This window comes from Mandrillus leucophaeus, unplaced genomic scaffold (assembly GCF_000951045.1).
Source record: "Mandrillus leucophaeus isolate KB7577 unplaced genomic scaffold, Mleu.le_1.0 Scaffold82, whole genome shotgun sequence".
NCBI lineage: Eukaryota > Metazoa > Chordata > Mammalia > Primates > Cercopithecidae > Mandrillus > Mandrillus leucophaeus.
The window spans coordinates 1,069,415-1,079,054 of NW_012108919.1; the positions used below are offsets into that span (position 1 = coordinate 1,069,415).

Genomic DNA, 9,640 nt, shown 5'->3' on the forward strand with positions numbered 1-9,640 from the left:
CTTAGGAGCTCATTGTTCAGCTTTTCCGGATGCTCTTCATTCTGTCTAAACTGGAATATTACTATAAGTTTAGAGTAGAAAAATGTGATGATTTTATAATAATGAGCTCAATCGTCTCATCGTTGTCCAGTGGCTTCATGGCCCCGGGAGCGGCACAGGGACGGGGTGCAGGAGAAGCACTGACGGCCGTCACACCTCCCATGCAGGTGGGCTTCACGGTTCTCCAACAACCTTTTCTCTCCCAGACTTTCGGGATAAAGCACCTTCTGGGCTCATGTAGGGCCCTGCACTTTCACTCTGGGGGCCCTGACAAATACAAACAGAATTCAGGTGAGTGATACAAAGGAAACAGATAAAGCGTTTGGTGGGGAGAGAGGTGTGGAGGCTCCTTTGGTTTGAAAGATCGAGGCTCAATCTCACGTCTCTAAAGAGGAGAGATTTTACCTGAGAAGTAAACATTGGGAGCGCCAGGCATGGGAGGTCTATGGCAAGGGCTAGGGGCAGGGGAAGCTGGGGCCAGAGGGGGCCAGAGGATGTCTGGTGTGTTTCCGGGAGGTTGAAGGGGTAAGGCCAGGATGGGTGGGGCCTGGGCAGAGGGGAGGGGTGAGGGAGGCCAGAACCGGGCAGGGCCCAGGCTCTGCTTGGGTGTTCATGGGTTCTTTTGTCTGCAGAGCGTTAGGAAGCCAAGTAGGGCCTTCAGTAGGCATAAGGTGATGGGGTTCACACTGTTGGATCCCACGCATGCCCCGGGGAAGGGATGGTAGGGAAGTCTGAGAGGAAGCAGGAGAGCGTTAGGAGCACATGGATGCCATCCAGAATGGAGATGGCTGTGGCTTGGAAGGAAAAGAAATCACGCAGCTCGGAGTCAGGATACATTTGGAGGGCCAGTCCACCGAGCTTGCTGGTGGGGAAGACATGCACCAGAAAAGAAAGAGGACATCCAGGACAGTTTTTTCTGCCCCCTCCCCGCCCAGCCAATCCATACATTGTCCAGAAGTAGGAAGCAGTAGCTTCATTTTATGGTCAGGATTCTTGGGGCTCAGATGGGTTAAGTAATTGGTCAAAGTCTTGCACAAATCCTGAGAGTACAGAGGTAGAAAATGAATCCAGGTCTTCGATTCCGAAACATAAGCTGTTTCGCTGTGTCACTTCTCCTCTCCATTTTCATGCCAGTTCCAAGAATTAACACTGCAGTTAGCTTTCTGTTTCATTTCCCAAGATACTATGTCACAACGAAGAAACCTTAAGAAAAGAACAGGAATGTCTCACAGGGATGCAGGGCCAGCCTGATTCTCTGTCAAAGCCACTAGTTCCTACACTCTGGGTTCCAATACAAAGAATGCACATTTATGCAGCAGGAATGGGCCAAGGACTACACGTTGCACAGCTCTGGGGAGCAGGGTAGAAAGCTGCGCCAGGCCTGTCTGGTCTGTCTGAATGGAACGGGTCGCAGACCCCGTTCGGCTTGGAGATTCTGATGAACTTTCTTTTCTTTGGGTTCGATTTAACATGTAATACTTTCCCCCAGTTGTAAGTTGAAGACTAAAAGATGGGAAGTTTCTTACCAGCTACACTTCTTCCCAGCCTTACTTCCGCTGCAGTTGCCATCACTAATCATCCGACTGCCCCATCAACCCCCCGAAACCCAAGGCCTATTGGTGGTAGACTATTGAGCTGAAGGGCAGACTGCTGTAGAATCATCAGTTCTCTCTGATCACAGTGTCCAGACAGTCCCTCTTCACCAGGCACCTGCTCCCTGTAGATACGGCATTTCAGATCTACCAGGTGGCAATTCCAGACAACTCACTCGTTTATGCTGATCGGTGCAAATTTTATTTTAGCCTCCAAACAGTTTTCTTCCCCAGTCTGTTAAAAGAAAACAAAACCAGAACACCTGTCTCTCTCTCTAGTTACAGATAGGAACACTTACCCATATCATGGCATCAGTATTTGACCGAAGCCCTGGAGAGTGTCAGGCACTGTGTTAGGAACTGAATACAAAAATAAGATGTAAACTAGTCCCTCAAGGAATCTATGGACTGGTGAGATTAACTAACTGTGCACCTGGAGGGAATATACTTAGAAATAACTGCGAATTCTGCAGAAATGCTAAGGGGTTCCCAGTCTCGTTTCTATGAGGCCTGTTAATTGCTGAGTTGTTTGTCTCCCAGAGACAAAAACCCCGATAGTGTGCCCTAGGTCTTTAATTTCTTCATCTCTACAGAATAATCTCAATGGAGTCATTGCATGTGTTTATTCATACTTCTCAATGTGGAAGTGAACTCTCTATGGTGTAAAAACCTATCCAGGAAGCACCTGACAAGCTGGAATCCTCAATGACCTGGGATTGCTATAGTTGCTAATAGGAACAATCTTTTTTTTTTTTTTCTGTTTTTGAAATGGGGTCTTGCTCTGTCATCCAGGCTGGGGCGATCTTGGCTCACTTCAGCCTCTGCCTCCTGGGATCAAGCGATTCTCCGGTCACAGCCTCCTGAGTAGCTGGGATTACAGACGGGCGCCACCATGCCCAGCTAATTTTTGTATTTTTAGTAGAGACCGGGTTTCGCCGTGTTGCCCAGGCTACTCTCGAACTCCTGGCCTCGTGTAATCTGCCCGTCTCAGCCTCCCAAAGTGCTGGGATTACAGGTGTGAGCCACCACGCCCGGCTGGAACAATCTTGATATTAGGGTGAACAAGTGATTTCATAGCTTTCTCCAAAGGAGGAAACACCGGGAGCATCCACCTGAGAATCAACACCGTGGATCATTCTGGGGAGTTAATAGTTTTGAGATGTGTCCCAAGATAACTGTTAGCTTGAATCACCACGTGGTGATCAAACCATGCTGATCCTAAGAGCCAGGTAAGGACCAAAGGGTGTCGTTCGGGTGAAATCCCCAGGTGGAAGATCCTTCCACTTCTGATGATGAAATTCTATTACTCTGCCTATAGTTTGGGGAAACAACACTTTACAAATAGAGGACAAGATCCATTTTGCCAAGAAAAACCATATGGATTTAGCTGCTGCTAACAACGGTTAGGAAGGAACATCAATAAAAAGCAAGCCTATGGAACGACTCCTTCCCCCAAACGGTGCTTGTTACAGAACGCAGGCCCCAGCAGGCCTGGTCCATCCTCCACATTCTTTCCTCTCTGACTTATTTTTACTTTCTGTTTGAATTGGCTTGGTTTTATTTTGCCCTAAACTGTCTCTGTAGTCATCCCCCGACAGAGTTTCGAGAGTGAAAGTCCGATCCGCCCACGCTTCACAGAACTCAACGCGGAGCCTTCTCAGGAGTCACTTGACGTCAAGGCTGACTTTTAAATTTGCCAAAAAGGCATTCTTTGGGGAGCGGTCGGCACCGTCACTTTCCCTCTTTACAGAGCTGCTACTGGCTGCTGGAATGCAAAACCCACAAACTGCATTTCTAAACTTAATTCGATGCATAGATGAGAGGAAAGGGGCTTCAGGCATCGATGCTATTGTTTTTAACCAACATGTTTTAATATATCATTTATATATATATTTTTTTCTTCCCCTAATTTTTAAACTTTTTGTTTGTTTGTTTTACAGGCCAAGCCTACTGCTGTTAGAAAACATATTTAGAAATCACTTGGATCTTCCCTGCCTGAACATCATATATTTAGTTACCTTGTGTGTTTAGATGAAGAGTGCTTCAGATCTCAAAAAAAAAGTATTTTATTTGAAAGCTTGTTTTCTGCTTATTTACACTATTAATTTAGAGTCCAGGGGAATCTCTAAATTTGCCTCTAGAAACCACATAATCACCTAATAATACCTTTCCTGACTCTACTTTCTGACACAAGTGACTTTTGAAACACTTCCATCTTCCCTTTCTATTTCATGTGCTGCACTCCACTCTTTTTTCCTTACTTTTTTTTTACAGTCCGTCATGGAGTATTTGTTTACCAAATGTTACTTTTCTTGGATCCAATCTATTTTTGAAGAGTGCAAAAGCAAACAACTGTTTGAAGATGTCAAGCTTCATTTTATTTATGCATGAATAACACAAATAACTTGAAAATGACCTAGTCTGTTTTTCTCAGATTTAGATAGAAAAACTGCTTCCGGCCAATGTTTATGCCAATTTGTTCATGCCAAGTTTCCAGTTTCGGTGCCAACTGGTTTTTACGGCCAAGTTGTAAACCTTCGGTAAACATGGCTTATAATGAAAAGTGCAACACAGCCTGAACCCTGGCACCAGGGGACGGATGTAAATTTATTCTAAGAACAAAATTCTAACAGGAACAGGAGGGGAGCTAGGCTGGCTACAAAGTGTTCCCACCATAATATGGAAAGCATACAGATGATGATAGATTTGATTACTAAGAGCCCATTAGGCCCACTTAGGCACTGTATGTATTTCCTTTGCTCTGGATGCTGAGTCGTTTCATGCTCAATTTGAAGTGACTGGCTCATTGTCTCAGGGTGGTTCTAGAACTTTGCCTTCAGGTGGGGCTGGGGAGGGAGCCCTGGCATTTCAAGACAGGTGGAGGTGATATGGTTGGGCTCTGTGTCCCCACCCAAATCTCATGTTGAAATGTAATCCCCAATGCTGGAGGTAGGCCTGGTGGGAGGTGACGGGGCCATGGGGTGGCTTCTTACGGTCTAACACCACCCGCTGGGTGCTGTCGTCCCTGTCGTGAGTTCTTGTGGAGGTGGTTTCTTGTGGTTTAACACCATCCCCCTCGGTGCTGTCATCCCTGTTGTGAGTTCTTGTGAGATCTGGTTGTTTAAAAATGTGTGGTACCTCCCCCATTGCTCTCTCTTCCTCCTGCTCCAACCACGTAAGACGTGTCAGCCTCTCCTTCGCCTTCTGCCATGATTGTAAGTTTCCTGAGGCCTCCCTAGAAGCAGAAGCCGCTATGCTTCCTGCACAGCCTGTGGAACCGTGAGCCAATAAAACCTTTTTCTTTGTCAGTTACCCAGTCCCAGGTATTTTTTTATATCAATATGAGAATGAACTAATACAGTGGGTATGTTCATCTGCATGCATCAAGGTACAGAAAAAGGAATCAAATGTTTTATTTTAACATCAGTTAAAAAATGTCCATCCATGTCAACTTCTTCTCTCCTAATACATTGCATCCAGCATGTCCTTTGCAAAAGCTAAAAAAATTATATCCCTCCCATTTATCACCCTCCACAGCTTCCCATTTTCTTCAAGTAAGCCCCACGCTTCTTTCTGGACCCTCAAGATCTCCCCTGCACCTCTGAGAAGGCAGGGGTGAAGCTTTCTGTCTACAAACTCATCTCTCTCTCTCTCTTCACTCCCCAACTGAGCTCTCAAGGGACACTGACATCCTTTCTGTTTCTGGAACACCCCAAGCTAATACTGTCTCAGAGTTTCTAGCGCCCCCTCTGCAGGAAAACCCTTTCTTATCTCCCACTTGACTGGCTCCTTCTCTCTGCACACATCTCACTCAGACTCTGAGAAACATACCCCCAAATATTCCATCAAAAACAGCTCTCACCCACCCCCTCCATCCCCATCTATCATGTTGTTGGTTTTTCTTCATAATGTATTTGAAATTGTTTGCTTGCTTATTAATTTACTTACTGATTAGAATGCAAATGAGATTCAAATGTCAATTTACAAGTGTCTGGATGCTTTTTTACCATTTTTCAGCCATATTCCTAGGACTGAGGTACACAGAGATTACTCAATACAAACTTGTTAAATGAAATCAATGCTTATTAAACCTATGTCTCCTGTTTACAGGGCAGAATGCCCAGTGTCACAGGTGCAGTGATGGATGAGCCCCAGTCCAAGAGCTCTCAGAACGGCTGCGTGGGCTACACACCTGTGTGTGCAGTCGCAGAGAGCTTGTGTTGGGGTCGCCACAAACCCTCCAGGGCCACGGGGACCCAGGCCCGGACTCCTGGGGGAACTTCTCTGCAGGCACTAAAGGGTGGGTGGGTGTCCAGCAGGGAGACAGGGAAGAGGGTGACCCACACCATACTCATGGTGCTTGTGGCCAACATGGTCATGGTTATGTACACATGGGACCTGCCATCCCGGGCAGCTTTCATGGTGTTGCTGTGGTGAGAGTGAGGCCCTGCTTCAGTGTCTTGTTGTGTCCAGGTAGAACTTACTTTTGAGAAGGGAGCCAGAAGTTTCCTTTTGCATAAAAAGTGAGACAGTCCAGGCTGGTAGGGAGCTGGGAGAATGTCACGGGCTTTGAAGGACCTTCATCATCAGAAGGAAAACTTTAAAAAGTATTCACTTCTTATCAGTAGGATGAAGTCCAGGGCTTCCTGTGTGGTGGATTTCCTTGGATAGTCCTGACTAAGTCAGAGCCAAAAGACTTAGAGGTATCCAGGTATCAAAAGAAAGCCAATTTCAGTTCAGGCCTTGCTGAGCCTCCTTGCTGTCCTGAATCTAGGAACCCCAGTTCCACACCACCGGTCATGATCTGAATGTTTGTGTTCCCCCAAAATGCACAGGTCACAATCCTCACCTCCAAGGTGATGGTATCAGGAGGTCAGGCCTTGGGAGGCGATGAGGCCATGAGGGTGGGGCCCTCACAAATGGAATTGGTGCCCTTATAAGAGAGACCCATGAGAGCTCCCTCACCCCTTCCTCCCTGTGAGGACACAGGAAGGCAGGGCTGTCTATGATGCAGAAAGCAGGCCCTCGCCAGACACCTTGATCTCCAACTTCCAGGCTCCACAATGGCAAGAAATAAATGTGTGTTGTTTAAGCTGAGACATGCAGTCTATAGTATTTTGTTCAAGCAGCCCACATGGCTAAGACACCAGCCTACCAGTCCTTGATATCACAGCATCACAGCACAGGCTATGGCCCATACAGGCTCACTTACTGAGGCAGTCTTAAGAAAGAACTAATGTGGTAGGTAGAAGCAAGCCCCTTTCATCATGGACAGATATCTACACCCTGTTATGTGTTTGCAGGTTCGGAGTCTGTGTGCCATAGTGACAGACTCCGGAAGATACATACCTGGAAATGATTTAGGGAAGAACCAAGGGGAACTGGGGACTGGGCAGAACTGGTGAACTAACCAGGAGAAATGATGTGCGAGGTCCCCTAAATCAAGAGCTTCCCCCACTGCAGGGCTGCAGGTGCACAGGGCTCTGTACTCCCAACAGGGGTCCCTTTTCCCATCTGTCCAATCAGGACGTCTGTAAAGCAGGAGGTCTGTTTTTGTTTTTATTTGTGGAGATGGGGTCTCACTAGGCTGTCTCCTGGGTTCAAGCGATCCTCCAGCCTTTCAAAGTGTTGTGATGACAGGTGTGAGCTCTTTTGATCCCTCTCTCTCTCGGCATCCCTGAATTTGGTTAGGGATATATCTCAACTGTACAGAGAATTTCACAGGAGCCCTAATATGTTGTCCATTGACAGCAAGAGTCCATGTACAGAACAAAATATTCTGTCAAACCTCCACTCAGGATGATCTACAAACAAAATTTAATAGTTTCATCACTGTTCTCCAACCTTTCAACAAAACACAAAACCTGTTTCTTAAATATATGACTGTGGACAATATTAGAGAACGCTCTGTCCTGTTTTTCTGCTGATACAAAAATCGTCCTTGTTGGCTGGTGCAGTGGCTCACGTCTATAATCCCAGCACTTTGGGAGGACAAGGCAGGAGGATCATCTGAGGCTGGGAGTTCAAGACCAGCCTGACCAACATGGTGAAACCCCATTTCTACTAAAAATACAAAAATTAACCAGATGTGGTGGTGCATGCCTGTAGTTCCAGCTACTTAAGAGGCTGAGGCAGGAGAATCACTTTAGTTCAGAAGGCGGAGGCTACAGTGAGCTGAGATTGCACCATTGCACTCCAGCCTGGGTGAAAGAGCGAGACTGCATCTGAAAAAGAAAATTGTTCTTGTTGTGATATACGTATGCATATATATATACACACACACACACATATATATATACACACACACACACACACCATGAAATATTATTCAGCTTTAAAAAGGAAGAGGATCTTGCCCATTTGTGACAGTGTGGATGAGCCTGGAGGACATTATGTTAGGTGAAATAAGCCAGGTGCAGAGAGACAAACACCGCATGATCTCATTTACATGTGGAGTCTAGAAATGTTGATTCACAAAAGCAGAGAATAGAACAGAGGTTGCCAGGGTCCAGCGGATGGTTGGATGGGGAGCTGCTGATCAAAGGGCATCAACTTTCTATTATAAGAGGAATGAATTCTAGAGAACCAAGGTTCGGCGTGGTGACTATAGTTTACAATAAGGTCTTGTATACTTGGGATTTCCTGAGAAAGTAGATTTTAACTGTTGTCACGACACATACACACATACACAAATGGAAGGTGGTGGACGTGTTAATTAGCTTGATTGTGGTAATCATTTTACAAAGTATATGTATCTCAAAGCATCACATTCTACACCTTGAATATGTACTATTTTTATCTGTCAATTAATCCTCAGTTAAGCTGAAAAACATTAAAAACTAAAATAAATAAAAACAACTTCTTGGAATCGCAGGGGAAGAGGAAGAACGCTAGGATGTCCCACCACAGCACGGCTCCGAGAAAACATGGCTAAAAGATGCTGCTCTTCCTCCGCCAAGGACACTTTTGTCGTTCGTTTGTTCAACCAGGGATAAGTTCTCTGTTTCTCAAAGAGCGACTCTCCTCCCTCAGTCCCGGGTCGCGAAGACATCAGGGGAGCTAATGTGCGCTTCTAAGAACAAGGAGACAACAAAGGGAGCTGAGAGTCCACAGCAGCAGCAAAACAGATGCTGCTTCACACGCCCTTTGCTAAGAGTCCTGGAGTCTGAAGTCTCCGCGGCTGATTTAAAAGCAAGTTCCTGAGGAAGGAGCCAGAAAGTTCTCTGAAACCAGTAGTGGAAGCTACTCTCTAATAAAGCAAAATGTTACCATGCTTCTGGAAAGATTCCATACATCAAATACACATTGAATAAAAAGGACAATTTGATTAACTGAGGCCGACTTCTTTTCTCAAATTGACTTTGAAAAGGAATTCAGAACAATAAAAAGGCCGCACCCTGACTTGAAAGCTTTAGCTGCTCAAGAGAGAATTCACAAGGCATTTGCAAGGGGCTGCTGTGATCAACATATTTGTAAAAATAGGATGAAGGACAGCCTGTAAATTTCAAATGACAAATGAGAAGAAAAGCACACAAAGGAGAAAATGATCAATTCAAGGCCCAAATGCCCACGTCGTGTAAAACGTAAGGCATTGAACACACACGCGGTTGGCCTGTGTTGAACATGTGTGACATGGCCGCGTGCAGTGGCTCGCACCTGTAATCCCAGCACTGTGGGAGCCTGAGGTGGGCAGATCACTTGAGCTCAGGGGTTCGAGACCTGCCTAGTCAACATGGTGAAACCACATCTCTACTAAAAATACAAAAATTAAGCTGGTGTGGTGGCATGCACCTGTAACCCCAGCTACTCAGGAGGTTGAGGGATGAGAATTGCTTGAACCTGAGAGGTGTAGGTTGCAGTGAGCTGAGACCTTACCACCACACTCCAGCCTGGGCGACACAGCAAGACTCTGTGGAAAGAACGAAGGAAGGAAGGAAGGAAGGAAGGAAGGAAGGAAGGAAGGAAGGAAGGAAGGAAGGAAAGAAAGAAAGAAAGAAAGAAAGAAAGAA

The 9,640-nt window shown here is 45.9% G+C and overlaps 1 long non-coding RNA gene across 1 annotated transcript; it reads left to right on the top strand.

The window, feature by feature from the left end:
- Window positions 1–2,408: 2,408 nt before the first annotated feature.
- Window positions 2,409–3,707, top strand: LOC105530390. Its single transcript, XR_001004643.1, has 2 exons — window positions 2,409–2,860; window positions 3,572–3,707. It is a non-coding gene; the product is annotated as an uncharacterized LOC105530390 (long non-coding RNA).
- The last annotated feature ends 5,933 nt before the right edge of the window (window positions 3,708–9,640 follow it).